The sequence below is a fragment of the Halichoerus grypus genome, chromosome 6, assembly GCF_964656455.1.
Source record: "Halichoerus grypus chromosome 6, mHalGry1.hap1.1, whole genome shotgun sequence".
Classification (NCBI taxonomy): domain Eukaryota; kingdom Metazoa; phylum Chordata; class Mammalia; order Carnivora; family Phocidae; genus Halichoerus; species Halichoerus grypus.
The window spans coordinates 52,335,886-52,355,559 of NC_135717.1; the positions used below are offsets into that span (position 1 = coordinate 52,335,886).

The following is a 19,674-nucleotide window of genomic DNA, read 5'->3' on the forward strand; positions in this document are numbered from 1 at the left end:
ACCCTCTATGTCAATCCATGTTATTGCAAATGACAAGATCTCATCCTTTTTTATGGCTGAGTAATATTCCTCTGTGTGTGTGTGTGTGTGTGTGTGTGTGTGTGTGTCTGTCTGTCTGTCTGTCTGTCAATGGACACATGGGTTGCTTCCATGTCTTGGCTATTATAAATAATACTGCAATGTTTCTCTTATGGCTAACGATGTTGAGCATCTTCTCATGTGCCACCTTGGATTTCCTGGGGATACAAACCACTATAAAAGTATTAGGACATCGCCAAAAGAAATCAAAATGAGAAAAAATTTGATGAAAACCAAAATTGAGCTTTTAGATTCCTCATTTCTTCTCAGGTACCTCATTTACACAACCCAGGAAATGCTATCATAGGCATAGTGTTGTCACAGTTAATTAAGGGTGGTCAATTTTGGGTTTTATTATTATTTTCTATTTTGCTTAAGTCCACTGTCAAGTTATTTTTTAATTACAATTTCTTTTTGCAGTGATACTTTCAAATGCTTACTACGGAGCATATTCCTAGAGTGGGTTTGGGCCAACTGGTGTCTGTAATTGATAGGAAATGAATTTCTCCCCAAGGAAGGGAAGGCTTTCTAGCAGATAGAGCCCGCTGCACACAATGAAAGACCATGGGGGATTGTGATCAGAGAAAGGTCTGACAGTATGTGGCATCTTCAGGGACTGCTGGAAACATCCCCCCTGTGTTGGCTTTGTCTCATTATCTGGAAGGCAAGCAGTCTTTCTACAGCATACATTCAACTGGGCAGCTTTTGTAGTTTAGTGTGGATTTAGTTGACAGCTCCTATAGATGCCTGCCATTATCACAGGATTTATCCATTATAATGTCCTTGGCCCCTACGGCTCCCACTTATGGAAATAGGTAAAGGCCAGGTTCGTCTGAGCTATAAAACTAGCATATTGCACTTACAGAGTGCTTTCACTTTCAAAGCACGTTGACTGTTTTCTAAGGTAGTTTCATCCTTTTTCGTGGGGAGGGGGGGGAGTTACAGACCCTTTGAGAATCTGGTGAAAGCTGTGGACCCTCTCCCCTAATAAATTCACACACACACACACACACACACTTCTGCATACCTCGTTAGGGAGCTTCCTGGGTAAGCCGAAAGCAGACACAGGCCATGTGTTCTTCACTCTGGCTCCTTAAAACCCCAGTGGAAATTCTTGTCAGAGATCCTACCTTGCCAAACTTGACATGGAAGATTTAAAGAAATGAATGATGAGCCACTGTCCTTCCTGTAGAGGACCAAAGCTCGTATCATCTAGAGAAATCTGGGGCTAGGCAAAAAGTGCCCCTTCATCTGGGCTTCTGCTTGCTTGTTCCTTCACATCTGTTCTGAATCCTGAACCACCGCTCTGGTCTGCACCAATGTTGATAGATTCCCTTTGTATATATAACTGTATATGTAATTGTCTCCCTGAAGTCTTGGCATTGGGGTAGGGTATCTATCTGCACAGCTATGAGGAGGTGCAGATGGCTTTACTGAGATAAGCATTGGTATCTTAGACATTCTGGCTGCTAGAATAAAATACGGTAGACCAGATGACTCAATCAGCAGATTCATTTCTTACAGTTCAGAAGGCTGGGAAGTTCAAGATCTAGGTGCTTACTGATTCAATTCCTGGTGAGGACCTTCTCCCCACCTCGCAGACTGCCACCTTCTTGTGTCCTCACAAGGCAGAAGGGGAACATGCATGTTCTCTGGTGTCTCTTCTTATAAAGGCACTGATCCCAGTATGGAGGCCCCATCTTCATGACCTCATCTGAACCTAATTGCCTCTCAAAGGCCCATTTCCAAACACCATCACATTGGGGGTTAGGGTTTCAACCTCTGAATTTGAGGGGGATACTCTTCAGTCCATAGTAAATGGTTTGGTTGTGCTGTGCTTAATCGAATTATTACAGTGGAATCCCCTTAAAACATGGACATTTCAGGATGGACATAGCACCTACTTTATAATAATGCTGACATCAAACATCTGTAGAACAGTGCAAGAATATAAATATGGTCACAAGTTTTATCTCCCTTCACCCTCCCTGCAATCCTACAAGATAGATGCAGTTTTTATTAAACCCACTGAGAGAAGATAAAACTTAGGGAGACTACATAATATAACTTGGTATCAGAATCGACATTTGAACCCAAGCCCCACTCTGACTTCCAGTCCAGCTCTTTGTGCTAACATCTTATGCCCTCACATGCAGACATGGCCACGTCACTGAGAGAAGAGAGGACGTTTCTTTCCATGTTATATCCAGCTTGTGTTTATTTCTTTCTGCAAATGTTTACAGAATATGTACCATGCACCTGTCACTATGCTCGATACTGGGAATGAGTGCTCAACAACACATACACAGCCCCTCTGTTTGTGAAGCTGGCTCACAGTCTCGTGAAAGAGACAGGCATTCAAAGAAACCTCATAAATGAACATGGAATTTTAAATGTGCAAAGTACTTTGAAGGAAGAGGATGAGGGGCTCTGGCAAAGTGGAACAGAGGTTACCTATTTCTAGCGGGTGGCTAGGGAAGCCTTCTCTGAGCAGAGGACCTAATAAAACAAAACCTAAATGATGAGTAGGTTAGGCAGATAAAGCGTGAGGAGGAAGTATTCCAGGCAGAGTGAATAGTGTGAGCGGAGGATGCTTTCAGCTGCAAGTAAGGGACAAACCAGGCCCAACTGGCATAAGCATTTAAAAAAAAGTCATACCTCACATAATAACAAGTGCATAGGTGGGAAAGCCCCATGAGTGCCTAAGTCAGATCCTCATTCCCAGGTTATATCCACCCTTGCTCTCCGCCATCCTCAGTGCATTGGTTTTTCCTTGCACCCTCCGCAACCAAACATGATGGCCGTCATAGCTGCAGGCCTCGGGGACAGACACAGCACCAGCTGGTGGAAGAAGAGGTGATGTTTAGCCCCGTGTACCTGTAAGAGCTAGACTGTCTTCCCCGGAAGTCCCTCAGCCAACGTTCCCTCATGTCTCCTTGGCCAGAAATGCCACCCACGCTCATTTCTAAAGCGGTCCTGGAAGAGAGAATGGGATGATCACAGCTGGCCGAATGAAGCAGGTGACCATGTGGAGGAGGTGCAAATCACAGTTGTGCTGGGGAAGAAAAAGCAGGAAACAGATTTGCAGTAGGTAAAGAACGTGTCTGCCACAGCCCACAGGTAGGGCAATATCCGAAAGGCCAGCGTGGTTACAGTATGGTGTCAAGACAGGATATCAGAAAAGTTATATTCCAAGAGGTAGGCAAGAGCCTGGGGAAGGAGAGACTTGGCAGAAAGTTTGGTTTAACAGAGGTTAATGGGAAGCCAAAGAAGGATTTGGGCCTGAGGTGTGCACTGACCTGATTTTCACTCGAGGATTATTCCTATTCCGGCTACTCTGTGAACAGGGGCTGGACAGGGCAGCAGTGGAGGGTGGAGACCCTTGAGAGGCGCTGTCAGGTGAGCAGTGAGAGTTGCTTCTACCAGGGGGCAGTGATGGGGGTCAGGTGGTCGGTGTATTTTGGATGCAGGAGATAAAAGAGAAGTTTCAAGTGTAAAGCCAAGTCTTTGGCTTAAGCAATCATGTAAATGGCTAAGAAAAAAGAATTAGGGGGTGGTGGAGGAGCAAGTTTAGGAGGATCAGGGAGATCAAGAATTTCGTCTTGGGCATGTTAAACTTGAGACCTCTTTGAGATATCCATGGAATAGTGTATGTACATGGGGAGGTCAGAAGTCTGGGGGAGAGATCTGGGCATATATATATATCTGAGGATAGTTTGAACATAGTACATCCAAATCCTTATCATGTGTACGACACAATACTTGGCGGGGTTAAAATACAGTATTAAGTAAAGCAATACTATATTTATTTCTATTTTAAGTATAAACTTGTTAAGCTTAAACGTGGTAGTTCCCTGGTCACCACTAGCTTTGCTCCGGGGATTAGTCTCAGGTTGATTTAACGACTGGGTCAGACTCCAAAATGGCAGGCAGGGCCTCTGTGAGAGGCCTGTGACCTCGTTGGTGTTCCCAGCACAAGGCTGGCTCCGGGTCGAACTAGGGTTAGAAGCTGGAACTCGTGGATCTCACTCTCAGACTCTTGCTACTTCCCACTGACACACTGCGCCCAGACGCCCCACTCCCATCCTGCACCGGGAGACCAGAGAGCACGGCTGCTGAGCTGGCCGTGACCCACAGACAGCACACAGGGGAAGCCAGCTCTGCCGCAGGGGTCCGCACTCAACTCCCGTTCTTCGTGTCACCTGGAATGGAGAAGGGGTTAGCCTCTGCGGTTTTTTTGGGGTACAGCATTATTTTCATTTGATTAACCTGTCACGCTGAGATACCCAATCACGGCAAAAGCGCCTGTGACAGACCACGTACCAAAGGTCCTCCTCTCTGCACACCAGGCAAAACATTCCGCATTTTGCCAGCGCAGATACTTGACGAATTGCTTCTCTTTTGATCTCTCCACTCATGTCTATGTTATCCATCATTTGGAAGGAGAAATATTTTTTTTCTATCAGGGATACTCATTTTTAAAAATACATCGAATGGGTCCTTATCCTGTCAGGAATCTCTCCTTGGGGATCAGGACTTAACAAAAAAAAAACCGTCTTTGCCTGCACCACTTAAGTTACTGAGAAGGATGGAGGACAGAGTGTTCTGGAACCCCCGATGAGCATGTTGGTGTCCAGGCTGGAGATGTGGCTCAGCCAAGAAAGCACAAGTTCCAAGGACATAGAATCAGCATCTCACTGACCAGACTGAATTTTGTGATCACACGTAGGCTGCCTTTCTTCTCGAAACTTCAAGGAGATGAGTTAACGATGGCTTGCCTAAACTATGCTCGGGGATACAGCGGCTCTGGAGAAACACAGGGGATGTTTGCCGGCAAGAACTGGGCGGAGGTCTTAAGAAGTTTAGGCATTAGAGCGTTAGGGCAGGCTGGATGGTTAGGGCGGGTCTGCCGTGGGTGGGGAGGCCCCTACCCGTGCTGTGACCTCTGACCTCCCTGCCTACCAGAACCTCCAGGCCAAGTACTTACCATAATCCCCTTGCTTTTTGACTGGCCTCTGATGTTGTTCAGTCTTTAAAACCAGGTCACGTAAATATCGATTGGCCAACATACACAGCCTAATAGGCTTTGTGAGAGCGGCGCTAAGAATGCCTCATCTGCATGGTAGGTCCATTTTCGGAGACAAAGGATGCTCCTTGCCAAGGCAGTCATCATGATTTTAAACCATTGACAGCTGCTTCTTTATGGATACACATGTCCCAGGGAGAGAGCATGAACCCAAGCTCCAGTAGGAGAGAATGTAGCATAATTAGTGCCAGGGAAAGACCCAAGCATGGGGCATTATGATGGTGGTGACTACCATCAGTAGGAGGAGTGTTAACACTAATAGGAGTAATTAACTGGCCTTGCTAGCAGGCAGCAATCATCTTGTTATATTCCTAAGCTTTGTGGGATGGGACACATTGCCTTGTTTAGGCTGCCTTGGGTCCATGGTCTGGACTTTGGCTTTAGAAGTTCAGAAACTAAATTCATCTGTTTATTCATCTTGCTCAGACGATCCCAGCGAATTGATTCACACTAGCCAGACTCAAAAGAGATTCAAAACAAAACAAAACAAAACAAAAAACTTGGAGTGTCAGTTTACTAAATCATGAGATCTGTGCCCCACCGGGTAATTGGATATGCATGTCATCAAACTAGCATGTTCTCCCCCAAAGAGGAAATGCTCCACGAGAAAGCAAATTAAAAGCAGAAGTTTCCTTTACGAACAAGAAATCAGAGCCCTAGAGCTGGATGGCCTGATGTGTTTTCACAAAGCCTATAGTCGTCTCCAGGGTTTTTCTCTACCAGGGAGTCTTTCTGTCCCGCTGCGGCACGGCTGTTCCTGGGGGCTGGCCGGAATGGCCCCATGCTGGCCGGTGCGCACGCCTCCCCCTCCTGCCTCCTGCCCTGCACAGCAGCCTCCACCCTGCTCGCTCTTTTCATCCCTCAGGTATCATCACTTGTATTGCCGCGGGCTTTGGTGGTTGTCATTCTCAGGCTTACTGATTTACTCCACCGACTGCATTTCAGCGTGGCGCTTTCCGAGGATTTCCAGAAAGGTGCCTCATCTCCCCTCCATCGTCTCTGCTGAGTGGATCCTGTGCGTGGCTAAATGCCTTTTGGTTAGCTTTAATCTCAGACACAGGTATCACTTGGCCACATTTCTGCTTTGTTTGTGGGCCCATGGCCCTCTCCCTGCTGCTTCTGGAGAAAGAGTTTATTGGTTGTCTGTTGACAGTTGGTTCACCTCTAACCCCTTAGGACATAGTCAAACAAATACTGTCTGGTTTCAGAAAGTAGGTGGAGGGGTGTGCACAGTGGTGAGGGAGGGAATTTTACAAGCAGTGCAATCGAGATAAAGCAATTCTGCACTTTAGGTGGTGGGGGCAATGGTGAATCCACCATTGTTTTTGTCTCTCAAAGGCCCTGGGGTAGAGAGGACACCTGGAGGGAGAAGCAAGAAGGGAACGTCTCACCTATATCACCTTTACACTCAATGGCCAGTGGCTTCAGGCCAGATGGAAGAACATGTCACTTCCTCTGCTCTCTTTTGTTCATGTCAGCATCGTCTCCTGGAAACCGTCATTTTAGCATCAGCTAAACGTTTCAGGAGATGTAGCCTCGGAGAATGGAAGGCAGGGGATTGACATTCACTCACTTAGTGAACATTTATTGAGCCTAATATGTGTCAGGCGATATGATGGGGTTGCAGAGATGGATTCATCACCAACTGGTCTTGGAGGTGCTGACTGTCTGCTGGAGGCGACAGACAGTAAACAGATCAGTTAAAATCTAGTCTTGTCGGCTGTCACCGAAATGAGAGGTGAGAGCTCCCAGGGCAGAGCCCTGAACCCTGCCCTGGCCTTGAGGAGGTCTCCCCAGCAGAGGCGATGGTGATCTGGCTCTGGACAGGCTATCTTCAAATATTGGCCATCGTGCAGGGAGATGGATGGTTTATCCTTCAGCACCAATTATCTGAAGATACGATGTGCTTACTCTGTTTGAGACAAGATGTAGCATTCGATCTGAAATGAATTTTTCAAATAGAACTTGAAAGATTTGATCCAGCTTTGACCTTCTAATGTCTAACAATCGGTGGTGGGGAAAAAAGTATCATCTTTGAATTATCAGGATTTTTAATTCACCTGTCACCAGAGTGGGCAAATGGAAGCGTCAGAAGAGGCCCTGATGACGTTTTACCATATTTACCATCTGGTACGCAGGCGGCAGACCGGAGTCGGGAGGGAGGTGGCGCGTAGATGGCGTGAAGAAGCAGAAAGCCCATCGGAGGTGCCGTGGCAAGTCGTGAGTTTGGACCCCTTACTCCGTGCTGGGTGTGTGACCAGGAGGTGCAGATGATGGAGGCGGGGAGGGGAGAGGCCCTGATTTTCAGGAGCAAGTCAGGAAATGCTCACGGAGGTGGTGAGAGGACCCACGGAAGGACAGACTGGAAGCAGGTGACTGCACCCAACAGTGCGGCGTGCAGTGGCGAGACCCTGCCGAGGACAGCCCTCGGGCCCAGAGGTCCCCTTGCCGTGCACCAAGGGCTCGCTGTCTAGGCATCCTCAGAGTGCTCTGGAAGAGAGTAAGCAGAGGCCAAGTGCACAGCGCGACCAAAGGCCGAAGCCCGTGGTGTGGCAGTACCGAGACATTTCCCAAATGCACGCGGCTGTTCGTCTGCACACCATCACAACCGCTTACCGATCAGAACGTGAGAGAGAGAGAGGCTGGAGAAGGAGGAGGGAGGAAGCAAGCTGGGAGGGAGGAAGCAAGAGCCCCACGACCAAGAAAAAAAGTCTCGATGCAAAAAGTCGAATTGGAAATCCGCCCGGGGTTCAGAATCATCAGTTAGCACTGGTGTTAATCACCTCCAGACGGGATGTCTGCACCCCTCGGGGCTTCGGGATGAAATCTGTGACTCGTGAGAACTAATTTTAGCTGCTGGAAGTTTCGCTGGGTTTTTCCGAACGCAACACTCCCGACTGTTTGAAGCTCTCCCTGCTCATCCTCCTCCCCGCCTGCTCTCCCTTCCACCGTTAGCGAGAGCAGAGTACAAGGAGTTTGGTCTGGGCTTCCTCTGGCTGGGTTTGACCTGCAGGAGGAGGTGCAGAGCCTCTGCATAATCCCCCAGACATCCTCAAGGTGCTATCCATCTGGCTAATGCAACGATCAAAAAGTTAGACACTTGGAAGTGGGGCCATGGATCACGACGCAACAGCTATGGACACTACATTGTCTAGCCCACCCCTTTAAAACTGTTTAACTCCAAATGGAGGATGCTACTCATTTCTCACGCTTGGGGAAGTACTGAGTCCCCTCCCCACCCCCTCTTCCCAGCTCCCAATCTTCAGCTCCAGTTGTGTATAAACTTTCCAAGAAGTGTGTTCCCTTTCTCCCCTAGATCTTTCCCTGATCTGCTTACTCATTCTCAGCTTTCAAGGCATGATCCAAATCCTTGGGGTGACATGGGACCTTTATCCACTGTATTTTCATCAGTTGTGCTTTGCTGAAGTCAGCTTGCACATGGTTTTAATATGTGAACCATTCCTAGTTTCTCCAGCCTGATCTCTTCCAAGATTGCACGGAGCAAGTTCTGGAGCATGCATAATCAAACATATGGTTGCTGAAATAATTGGATTACTTCTTGGTAATGATTCGGGTCTCGTTGGTCATTCTATTTTATAAATCCGAATAATATGCTGAAACCTGTTTTGTTCACTAAGTGGGCCTTGCAGCTAAGTACAAGAGGTTTATCAGCTTAAAAAGCTTTGCTTTATTTTATTAAAGTCTGTCATATTATCCAGAGTCAGATGGATAAAACTCAGATTCTTTAGCATAGGCCCCAGACGTTCGTAAATACCCACTGAGTGCCAAAACAAAAAGGTAAATGGGGCCTTCCCAGAGTTGTTGCTTATCAGACAGACTCTCATTTCCAAAGGAAGAGACACCCAGATTTGAATGGCTTTGTGAATGTTTTTCAGAGACTCTTTGGGCCTGGGTTGGCCTTATGTGGCTTACTTAGTTTGCAATAATATACATAGAGGTTTGTTGTTTTAGTCATTTCCATGGCACCCTGGTCTAATTGCATAAAAATATTCTTTCTTCACAAATACGCCATTGAATACAGACATATGCAGGAGATCTTGAGCTCTTCCTGGAATTGAGGGCTCCTGGGCTAAATGATTGGAAATACTGGTCTACAAAGAGCAAAGTGACAAGCTGGTCTCTGGGACACCCTGTCCTCATATTCACGACACAGCACACAACGTTAGGACCATGAAAATTCAGTCATTGCTCTTCTTCCTTTCTTGAGCAAGCTTAGAAGTTTAGGTCAGGACGGATGGGCATTCGTGGACGATTCTGAGACTTTGCACAAAGTTTAAAAATATATTGCTTCATTTCCATGTTGAGGCTATTGGACTGAGTCCCTTGGGGTTTGTCTGCTCCTCTGTCCCCCTTCCGTTGTTCTTCTTGGTGGTGAGCAGCGTTCCACTTGAGTGTTTCTGCTGAAGGACCGGAAAGGGATTACAGAGCATGTGACAGCACTTTTGTATGTTCTGCCTGTTATCTGTATGTCTCTGCATCCATCTATCCATCTATGCGTGTGTTTTATATATAATGCATATTATTGTATAGTATGTGTTATATATATTATCTCTCTCTATAAGGTGGGCGCTATTATCCTCATTTCACAGAAAAACTGAGTCTTTTTTTTTTCAGGTTTTTAGATTTTTAGATTTTTTAGATTTTTTTTAAAGATTTTATTTATTTACTTGGCAGAGAGAGAGACACAGCGAGAGAGGGAACACAAGCAGGGGGAGTGGGAGAGGCAGAAGCAGGCTTCCCGCCGAGCAGGGAGCCCGATGCGGGGCTCGATCCCAGGACCCTGGGATCATGATCTGAGCCGAAGGCAGTCGCCCAACCGAGCCACCCAGGTGCCCTGAAGAAACTGAGTCTTAAAGAGGATATGTCATTTCCCCAAGGTCACTCAACTTGTACTTGCTGGAGCTGAGATTTGGAATCTGTGTTTTGTTTCTCGAAATCCCAGGCTGAGGAAACCACAGCAGGAAACCTCTCTGAAAACGGAGTGACAGTCGGCCTTCAGAGGACAATAGCAAGCCTTTCCTTGAAAAGTCACATCTCCATTCTCCTTCAGAGCTCTTTTATCCGATTAGACTCAACAGCAAATTCTGGGTTGCCTTTTTCTGGTGATGATTCGATTGTCAATGTGAGCTATTGCACCCAAATGCTTTTTGTATAAAATATTGAAAATAATTGGGGCAACTGGGTGGCTCAGTCATTTGATTGTCCAACTCTTGATTTCAGCTCAGGTCATGATCTCAGGGTCGTGAGATTGAGCTCTGCGTTGTGCTCCGTGCTGGGCATAGAGGCTGCTTAAGATTCTCTCCCTCTCCATCTGCCTCTCTCCCACCTCACACGTGCTCTCTCTCTCTCTCAAAAAAAAACCCCCAAAACTCTAAAATATTGAAAATAAGTTTTGGCACTTAAGCACATTTCAGGTGCTTAGGAAATTCACTTATGTATGTTATTTGATTTCCCAGTTATTCTGGGTCGGTGAGGCACATCTTCTGCCCAGTCCTATAGAATTCCACAAAGTCTTGACAGAAGGGTTTCTTGTTTTTTTTTTTAATTTATTTATTTTTATATTTTTATTAACATAAAATGAATGTATTATTTGTTTCAGGGGTACAGTTCTGTGATTCGTCCGTCTTACACAATTCACAGCGCTCACCATAGCACATACTTCCCCAGCGTCCATCACCCAGCCACCCCATCCCTCCCACCCCCCTCCACTCCAGCAACCCTGTTTGTTTCCTGAGATTAAGAGTCTCTTATGGTTTGTCTCCCTCTCTGGTTTTGTCTTGTTTCATTTTTCCCTCCCTTCCCTTATGATCTTCTGTCTTGTTTCTCAAATTTTCGTATCAGTGAGATCATATGATACTTGTCTTTCTCTGATTGACTTATTTCACTTAGCATAATACCCTCTAGTTCCATCCATGTCATTGCAAATGGCAAGATTTCGTTCCTTTTGATGGTTGCATAATATTCCATTGTATATATACACCACCTCTTCTTTATCCATTCATCTGTTGATGGACATCTTGGCTCTTTCCATAGTTTGGCTATTGTGGACATTGCTGTCATAAACATTGGGGTGTATGTGCCCCTTCAGATCACTACATTTGTATCTTTGGGGTAGATACCCAGTAGTGCAATTGCTGGGTCATAGGGTAGCTCTATTTTCAACTATTTCTGTTTTCTATTTCTGTTTTGAGGAACCGCCATACTGTTTTCCAGAGTGGCTGCACCAGCTTGCATTCCCACCAACAGATGTTGGCGAGGATTTCTCTGCATCCTTGCCAACATCTGTCATTTTCTGACTTGTTAATTTTAGCCATTCTGACTGGTTTGAAGTGGTATCTCATTGAGGTTTTGATTTGGATTTCCCTGATGCTGAGTGATGTTGAGCACTTTTTCATGTTTGACAGAAGGATTTCTATACTTTATGTCCTTTCAAGGTTCCACATGGGAGTTCAATGAGGCTACTGGACGTGATCCTATTGGAATTTGGTTCAGTATAAACTCAGGTCCATTTTTCTCCAATACCTGTCTCCCATGGACAGGCCCTAATAGTCCCAGCCAGTCTCCTCCCCTCTGTCTTTCCAAAAGGCAGGCTGGGTTAGATGGTTAGGTGTTGACTTTCTGAGTGCAAGGACTCAGCTGGTCTTTATTTCTTTGGCAGGTCTTACAGCCTTGGTCCTGGCTCTGGTTCATGTATCATATACTAAAACATGCACCCTGACTTCAGAGGCAGGTCTAGGAAGAGGGTGTGTATGCATTTCCTCATCTTTGCCATAACATACTTGACTGCAGTGTTCATATTAAAGGTTAATACAACTTGGCTCTGGAATTGGATGAGTAAAGTTAAAATTCTGTTCTGCCCCTTTGGTGTGAGAAAGTTGCCTCATCTCTCATGCAGTCCCTCATCTGGAAATGGAAGATGGAAGTGCTTATGTCATAAGTACACATGTCTCATAAATGAGACAAAAACCTGTTAAGTTGCATAGCCCAGTGCCTGGCACACAGTAAATACTCAACACATGGTGGCTATTATTATTAAGTTTACAGGACACACACAACTTAGTTTCTCCTTTATAGAAAAGTCAGCATTCTGCTTGTGCTATTCACATATGGCTGGACTCTGAACTCTGAGGAGCTAGGACAGGGCCTGTCTTCTTCACTATTAGATGATCAGCATTTGGCCTAAACGTTGGCACTCCATAAATCTCTGTAGAATGGGGCTGAAGTGGCTTTTGTTTCTCTAAGCCAGAGCCCTGGGCTGATAGATGTCCATGCCTGCCACTTGCTCTGGTTGAGGCCACCCCTTCATCTCACTGGGGCCCACTTTCCCAGCCTCCTAAGTGAGGGGTTGGCCAATGCCAGAGGATGACTACTGGACCCCACAGAATAAAATTCTGTGATTCTGTGCAAATCCCCCTACGAGGCAAAGTCCTTCCTCAGGCATATATTTCAGCTTTGGGTTTGAGGATTCAGACTGGGAATGGGGTACGATATATGGGTTGTGTCATCTCATGAGCATCATCTGGTTGGAGGGAAAACAGACCAGGGAGACTGATACATGGAGGAAACCATCAGGGCGCAGGGCAAACATGAGCTTCGAGAATGGTTGTTGATGAATGGTTGTGCTCATTCTGCTCCACTTCGGAGGACTTACAACAGAGGCTATTGGGCACGAGCAGGTTTCACTGCAAAAATAACTTAAAAATTTTAACACATGAGAAACTTTAGTTAAATTATTTCCCCCAGAGTAAATATCCATTTCAGGGTGTTCAACCCTACTTTGTAAGTCAACTTGAATGAGTGCCATTTTGCACACAAACACACACAAGCAATTTTCGTGTAAAATTTCCCATTTATGAAAGAATAGTCAGTTGACAAATATTGATTATTGTTGAATGCTAATGAAAGATACAAAGGAAATGCAATATATGACATTGTCTCTTTCCTGTAGGAACTCATGATCAAGGTGGGAAGACACATGTAATAACCATGAAGTAATCTTTTTTAAGTTTTTTGAGGGTACCCAAGAAAGAGATGGGATTGAGGTAGAGTGTTAAGAATGGGAAGTGTTCAGAGAGAAGTTGAGTGTGGTGGGGGTGTGGCAGTCCCTGAAACATTGAGGTGTTGATGGGCTCATTCATCCAGCCGATTTTTGCTGAGCATGTCCTGGGCTAGGTGTTGGGGATGGCGAAGATGAATGAAGTACTGTCACCTCCCTTAGGGAGCTCAGAATCTAACAGGAGATGGTGGGGCCCAGATATCAACCCACATGTGCGCCATGATGGCTGCACCTAAGAGGCTGGGGAGCTCAGAGGAAGGGTGGGTATCAGGAAAGGCATCATGGGATAAAGGCCAGGCACATGGGGCTCTAGGAGCAAAGAGGAGCCACAGCGGTGGACACGGAAGGAAGAGCATTCCAGGCATAGGGAACAGTGTATGAAAAGAAATACTCTCAAATCAGAATGCAATACTGTGGCTTCCTGTGACCACCTTCCCATTACCTTTCCTGTCTACTTTTCTATTTCCTGTTTATTTTTTCAATTTCCTGTTTCTTTTGAAGCTTAGTGTTGAGTGTCTGTCCCCTACCCCCACCCCCCCAAATAGAATGTAAAAGCCACGAGAGTAGGACTCACGGTCTCCTTCCACGCTAGATCCCCAGGCCTGGGACACAGCCGATGCCCAGTTAGCATCTTTTGAAGCTTAGTGTTGAGTGTCTGTCCCCTACCCCCACCCCCCAAATAGAATGTAAAAGCCACGAGAGTAGGACTCACGGTCTCCTTCCACGCTAGATCCCCAGGCCTGGGACACAGCCGATGCCCAGTTAGCCGATGCCCACTTGCACCCCCCCAGAGGACTACCTGATGGGTGGTTTTTCATCCTCTGTCCTCAGCGGGGACCTGAGGGGACCACTCAGGGAAGGTACATGTGACTTCGGGAGGGGTAGGAACAGCTGCCACAGGCCTGTGGTCACATCCAGGACAGAAGGCATGAAAGCCAGCCAGCTAATAGTTGATGGAAACCTAACAGGGAAAAATCAAGCGCATTCCCCAGGAAGAGGGATCATTCGTGTTCACGCTGAGTGCTCGCTGGCCCGTGCAAAGAACCAAACCAGGGGTTGTTACACAGCCATGCAGTCAATGCCATAGGTCCGGTAGTCTGAATTCTGGTACCCCAGACACGTACACACGTGCTGTTGTCCTGTACCTGTTAGCCATGTGTATGTCTTCTTTGGAGAAATCCAAAAAGCAAGAGAAAGCGTTGGTGGGAACGTGGAAAAAAGAAAACCCTCGCACACGGTTGGGGGGAATACAAAATGACACAGCCACTGTGGAGAACGGAATGGAGGTGCCTCAGAAAATTAGAAATGGGGCGCCTGGGTGGCTCAGTTGGTTAAGCGACCAGCTCTTGGTTTTGGCTCAGGTCATGATCTCAAGGTCATGGGATTGAGCACCACATTGAGCGCTCAGCGGGGAGATTCTTTTCCTCATCCTCTGCCCCCCCCCCCACCCTCCCTCTCTAGCAAATAAATAAATAAATCTTTAAAAAAATTAGAATTAGAACTTACTATATGATCCAGCAATCCCAGTTCTGGGTATCTGTCCAAAAGAATTGAAATTAGGATCCCCAAGAGGTATTAGCACGCCCATGTTCGTTGCAGCATTATTCACAAGAGTGAAGACATGGTGACAATGTAAATGTCCATCAATAGATGAATGGATAAAGAAAACATGGTCTATGCATACAGTGGAATATTGGTAACCTTTAGGACATTACACTAAGTGAAGTAAGTCAGTCACAGGAAGACCAATACTGCATGATTCTGCTCATATGAAGTATCTAAAATAGCCAAATTCATAGAATCAGAGACTGGAATGGTGGTTGACAGGGGCTGGAGGGAGGGGGAAATGGGGAAGCAACAGGCATAACATTTCAGTTATGAAAAATGAATAAGCTCTAGAGATCTGCTGGAAGACATTGTGCTTGGAGTCAACAGTACTGTACTAGACACTTAAAATTTGTTAAAATGGTAGATCTCATATTAAGTTCTTTTTTACCGTAATAACATTTTTTAAAAGATTTTATTTATTTATTTGAGAGAGAAAGCGAGCATGAGCCATGGGGAAGGGCAGAGGGAGAGGGACAAGCAGACTCCCTGCTGAGCGCAGAGCCAGAAGCGGGCTCAATCCCAGAACACCGAGATCATGACCTGAGCCGAAGTCAGATGCTTAACCAACTAAGCCACCCAGGTGCCCCCATAATAACACTTTTTTAAAAAGTCACTGCCTAATGTTAAACACGGCTAGTACTTTCTCTACCATGACTTTTTTCAATAAAAGCTGTATATATTTAAGGTTATAATGTGATGATTTAATATATGTAGTGAAATGATTACTACAGTTAAGCTAATTAACATATATTCTGACATTGTTACTATATTGTGATGAAAGCACCTGAAGTCTACTGTCTTAACCAATGTGCAGTATTCAGTACAGTATTATTAACTATCGTTCTCACACCGTACCTTAGATCTCTAGACTTATTTGCCCTACATATATGTGACTTTGACCTTTGACCACCATCTCCCCATTTCCCTCCCCACCTCCCCACCCCTGGTAACCACTGTTCTATGCTTCTATGTATTTGACTTTTTTTCTTTCTGTGCCTGGCTTATTTCACTAAACCCTCCGGTTTCATCCATGTTGTTGCAAATGGCAGGATCACCTTCCTTTTATGGCTGACTAATATTCCATTTTCTATACATACCATCATTTCTTTTTTTTTTTTAAGATTCATTTATTTATTTGAGAGAGAGTGGGGGAAGGGACAGAGGGAGAGGGACAGAGACAATCTCAAGAGTCAGACCCTTAACTGAATGAGGTACCCAGGGGCCCCATTTGCCATAATTTCTTTATCCATTATTTGTCAATGAACACTTGGGTTGTTTCCATGTCTTGACTATTGTGAATAATGTTGCAGTGAACATGGGAATGCATATCTCTCTTCAAGGTACTGATTTCATTTCCCTTGGGAATATATCCAGAAGAGATATTACTGGATAATATGGTTGTCCTATTTTTAATTTTTTGAGGCACCTCCATACTGTTTTGCCCCAATGAGTTGAGCCGGATTATGGAAATAAAGTTACATAAAAGGGTAAAGAGGTAACAACTGATTGTTACTTGGGAATCCTGTTAGCAGGCATCCGTTTTCAGAGGGACAGAGTCACGGGGCCAAGGGCAAACAAGCAAGAGGAACATATGTAGCATAATTACCCCAGTAAACTCGCGGGGCTTCTCAGCAGGAGCTCTTAAGCTATTACAGCATTTCAGTTTCCAAGAAAAACTGTGCACTGCCGAATCAGCTGTGGGTGCCCATTGCCGATTTTCATATTCATTTATGTGAAAAGTCTTCTCCTTCATGGAAACTCTTCTCCTTTATGAGATGTGTCCACGCCCAACAGGGACATTTTAGGTCATCCAAACCACATTGCATTCTCTCTACAAAGATAGGCCGGGTTGCTCCGGGCCTTACACATTGAGTTCTTCTGGAATGTCCGTCAACAATAACAGAATATTGCCTCCTGATAGGGTTATTGTACAGGAGGGTAGGCGGGATCTCTGAGGGCTCCCTAAGCTGGGGCAGTGGTGGACTCTCCTAAACTGTAGATCCTTATCTCTGTCTCAGAGCCCAGCCAGGGGGCTCAACAGCCAACGATGAAGCCTCTTCAAGAGCATGTTTGTTCATCCAAGCATTTACTCAGCATCTGCTATGGGCGGACCTCAGGGCTGGCCACTGAGAGTTCAAAGATGAGAGTAAGACCTGAGACGTGGTCCTGCCTTAGGGAGCTCGAGGACAGCTCAGGGCAACTTGCAGTGTAGTAAATGTCAGCGGAGAGTGCTACCCACTGCCCCGGGGGCACGGAGCAGAGCACCTACCCCACCTGGCAGAAAGGAGCTGGGTCTTCCTAGTAACACCCCAGCTGGTCTTCAAGGGTGTGCCAGAGGCAAGTGACAGGGGAAGGACAGCCCAGGTCAAGTACATACATTTACCTTGGTCCAGAAATAAAAAGTGCCAGTGGGGAGCGAACTCTGAGCATCTTAGCATACAAGACCCCGAGTGTGGGAAATGGGGTTGGAAAGGTAGGGTCCAATCACTGGGTTCTACTTACAGATGAAGGGGCAGGTGGGCAAATGACCTACAGAGAGCATTCAAAGTCAAGACTGAAACATAAGGTTCAATTCTCAAGCCTCCTTCCCTTGAGTGAATCAGCAAAATAGTTAAGAACACAAACCTGGAATCAGATGGATAGGCCTCGAGTCCTGACTTTGCTCCATATTAGTTTCTTTGCCTTCAAAGTGAGAATTGTAGAAGGGACTGTGACCCCAAGCTTCATAGCAGCTGATCCATAAACATCCCTAGCCCCAAGGTGGTGAAGGGAGGCTGGGAGCAGTTACCAGAATCCGAGGAGGAGTGCCTGGTAGGGTCTGCTCCCTGAGAGGAGCAGTGGTCTTCAGTCAAGGGGTGCGTGCTAGATGAGAGGGGTCAGGTCAGCACATACCCTGGCCCTGAACTCCCTCTTCCTTCACCATCTCCACCGGGGACCCCATTAACCAACCTCTACCAGATGTCACGGAGTTCACTCCTCATTTTGGTATCTCTACAGGTCAGCCTCCCAGGGCACAGAGCGAGTGGAAAGTGGCTCTAAAGGACGAACAGAAGGTGTTGGGGACACTCACCTCCTGCGGGGAGTGAAGTTTGAGTGAGATAATACCACAAAGCTCTTAGTGGCATTTTTGACCCAAAACAAGTGCTCAGTCAAGGCTAAACTAGAATCTAGCAGTACATCTACGGGAGGGGGCCACAGGTAGATAAGATGGCAAAGTGGGAAAGACTGAAGGTGTAAGGATTCTCCTTGGATGACCATCCTGAGGCTGGGCTGGAGGCAATCCTTGAACCCCGGGGACGTGTGTTGCCTACAATTGGGTGTGACCCTCAGTCATTGGATTGGCAAGTTATGTTATTCTGAACCACAGACTTTTAGGTTTAGAACAGTTGGGAACGGCTTTATTGTCTTTGAGTACACCTGGTGAGATAATTTGTACATTATTTAAATGGTTTGATATGTAAAATAAGAACATAGAGGTTCCACTTGCAAATAGGTCCAGACCACAAAATTCCACGTTCTGTATATGGAGATAAATAGCTCAAAGTTGTTTTTTTTTCCTATTTGGACCCTCTGCACAAGCCTACTAATGGAATAGCCTGGCCAGGGAGCTCTGTGGAATTTCTAGATCTGGGGAAGATTCTGCAACTTCTATCTGTCCTTCTCTTCTTTTCCAATCCTTATTTTAAAATCCTCTTTCCTAAGGTTAACTTAATCTCCAGGCTAGATCCACATCCTTTTCTCCCGTCCTCCATATAGCCACATAAACAGTATCCTCTCCCCTCCAAGACAGCTTAAAAACCAGAAGAAATTGGGATATACATTAAGAAAATTGGCACAAGAAGAATACATCTTTCTTGGAATTTTCTTAAAGATTTTTTTTCCCTTGAGAAGAAAGCCAAACTGTAAAGTAAAACATACTCAGTTGTTAATAAACAAAAACCTCACATATCTAAAATTTAGTTATTTTCCAAGATGAACTAACATTTTGCTCTGTCTCCTTTTCCTAATATGCACATTTCATTGAGCCCAAATCCTCATTATGGGAAGCATTTACATATCCATCTCCCGGCTCCACGGTTTCCTGGGCAGTAAAATACGCCCTCAGTGGTTTCAGAAGCACTGGCTCGTATTCATTTTGCCAAAAGCAGCAAATCTTTAAAAAATGAAATTTTCCAGGCACTTAGCCCCTAAGTCAACCTTGTGGGGATAGATGATTTTGAATCTTATCGGCCCGCACAATGTCTCACAGCCTTTAAAAATGTCATCAGCCTCCCCCCCGGGCAGCGTGACAGGTGATACTCTGTGTCACAGCAGGAGTAGCTGAAGAATGAGTGTACCAAGTCTGCATTTTGAACCTTTCAAAACCTTTCTTTGGTTTCTTATTTGCCAACAGCCTCATCCCTTACAGGCCTGTGGATTCCCGTTCATATGTTCTCATTCCACAGGTCTCTAGGCTGGAGATGTGTTTTGAACAAAGTTTGGCGATCTGGGGAAATTCAGAGCTGCCACGGCGGGGGCCACCCTCTGGGCTGCCGTGGGCCCAGAACCAGGTTCTACACGATGCAGCTTTGCGCCCGGCCTTCTGGAAAATCCAACCTTGCCTCTGCTCTGCCCATCCCTTAGAGCTACAGCCTAACTGCCACCCCTGCCCGGATGCCCTGCCTCACGTGGGCTCAAGCATGTACTAGATCCCTCCCTAGGTCTCGTAGCCATGCAAACAAGTTGCAAGAGGGGGTCATAGAAGCACAGCATCTTCAAGCCAGAAAGAATGTTAGGAATTTCCTAGTGTGGCCTCCTCGTTCAAAAGAGGAAGTCTTGATCCAGA

The 19,674-nt window shown here is 45.9% G+C and overlaps 1 protein-coding gene across 6 annotated transcripts in view; it reads left to right on the forward strand.

Moving 5' to 3' along the window:
• The window catches only part of CAMK1D (calcium/calmodulin dependent protein kinase ID), a 420,921-nt gene that overhangs the window by 382,282 nt on the left and 18,965 nt on the right, over positions 1-19,674 (forward strand). The window lies entirely within an intron of this gene.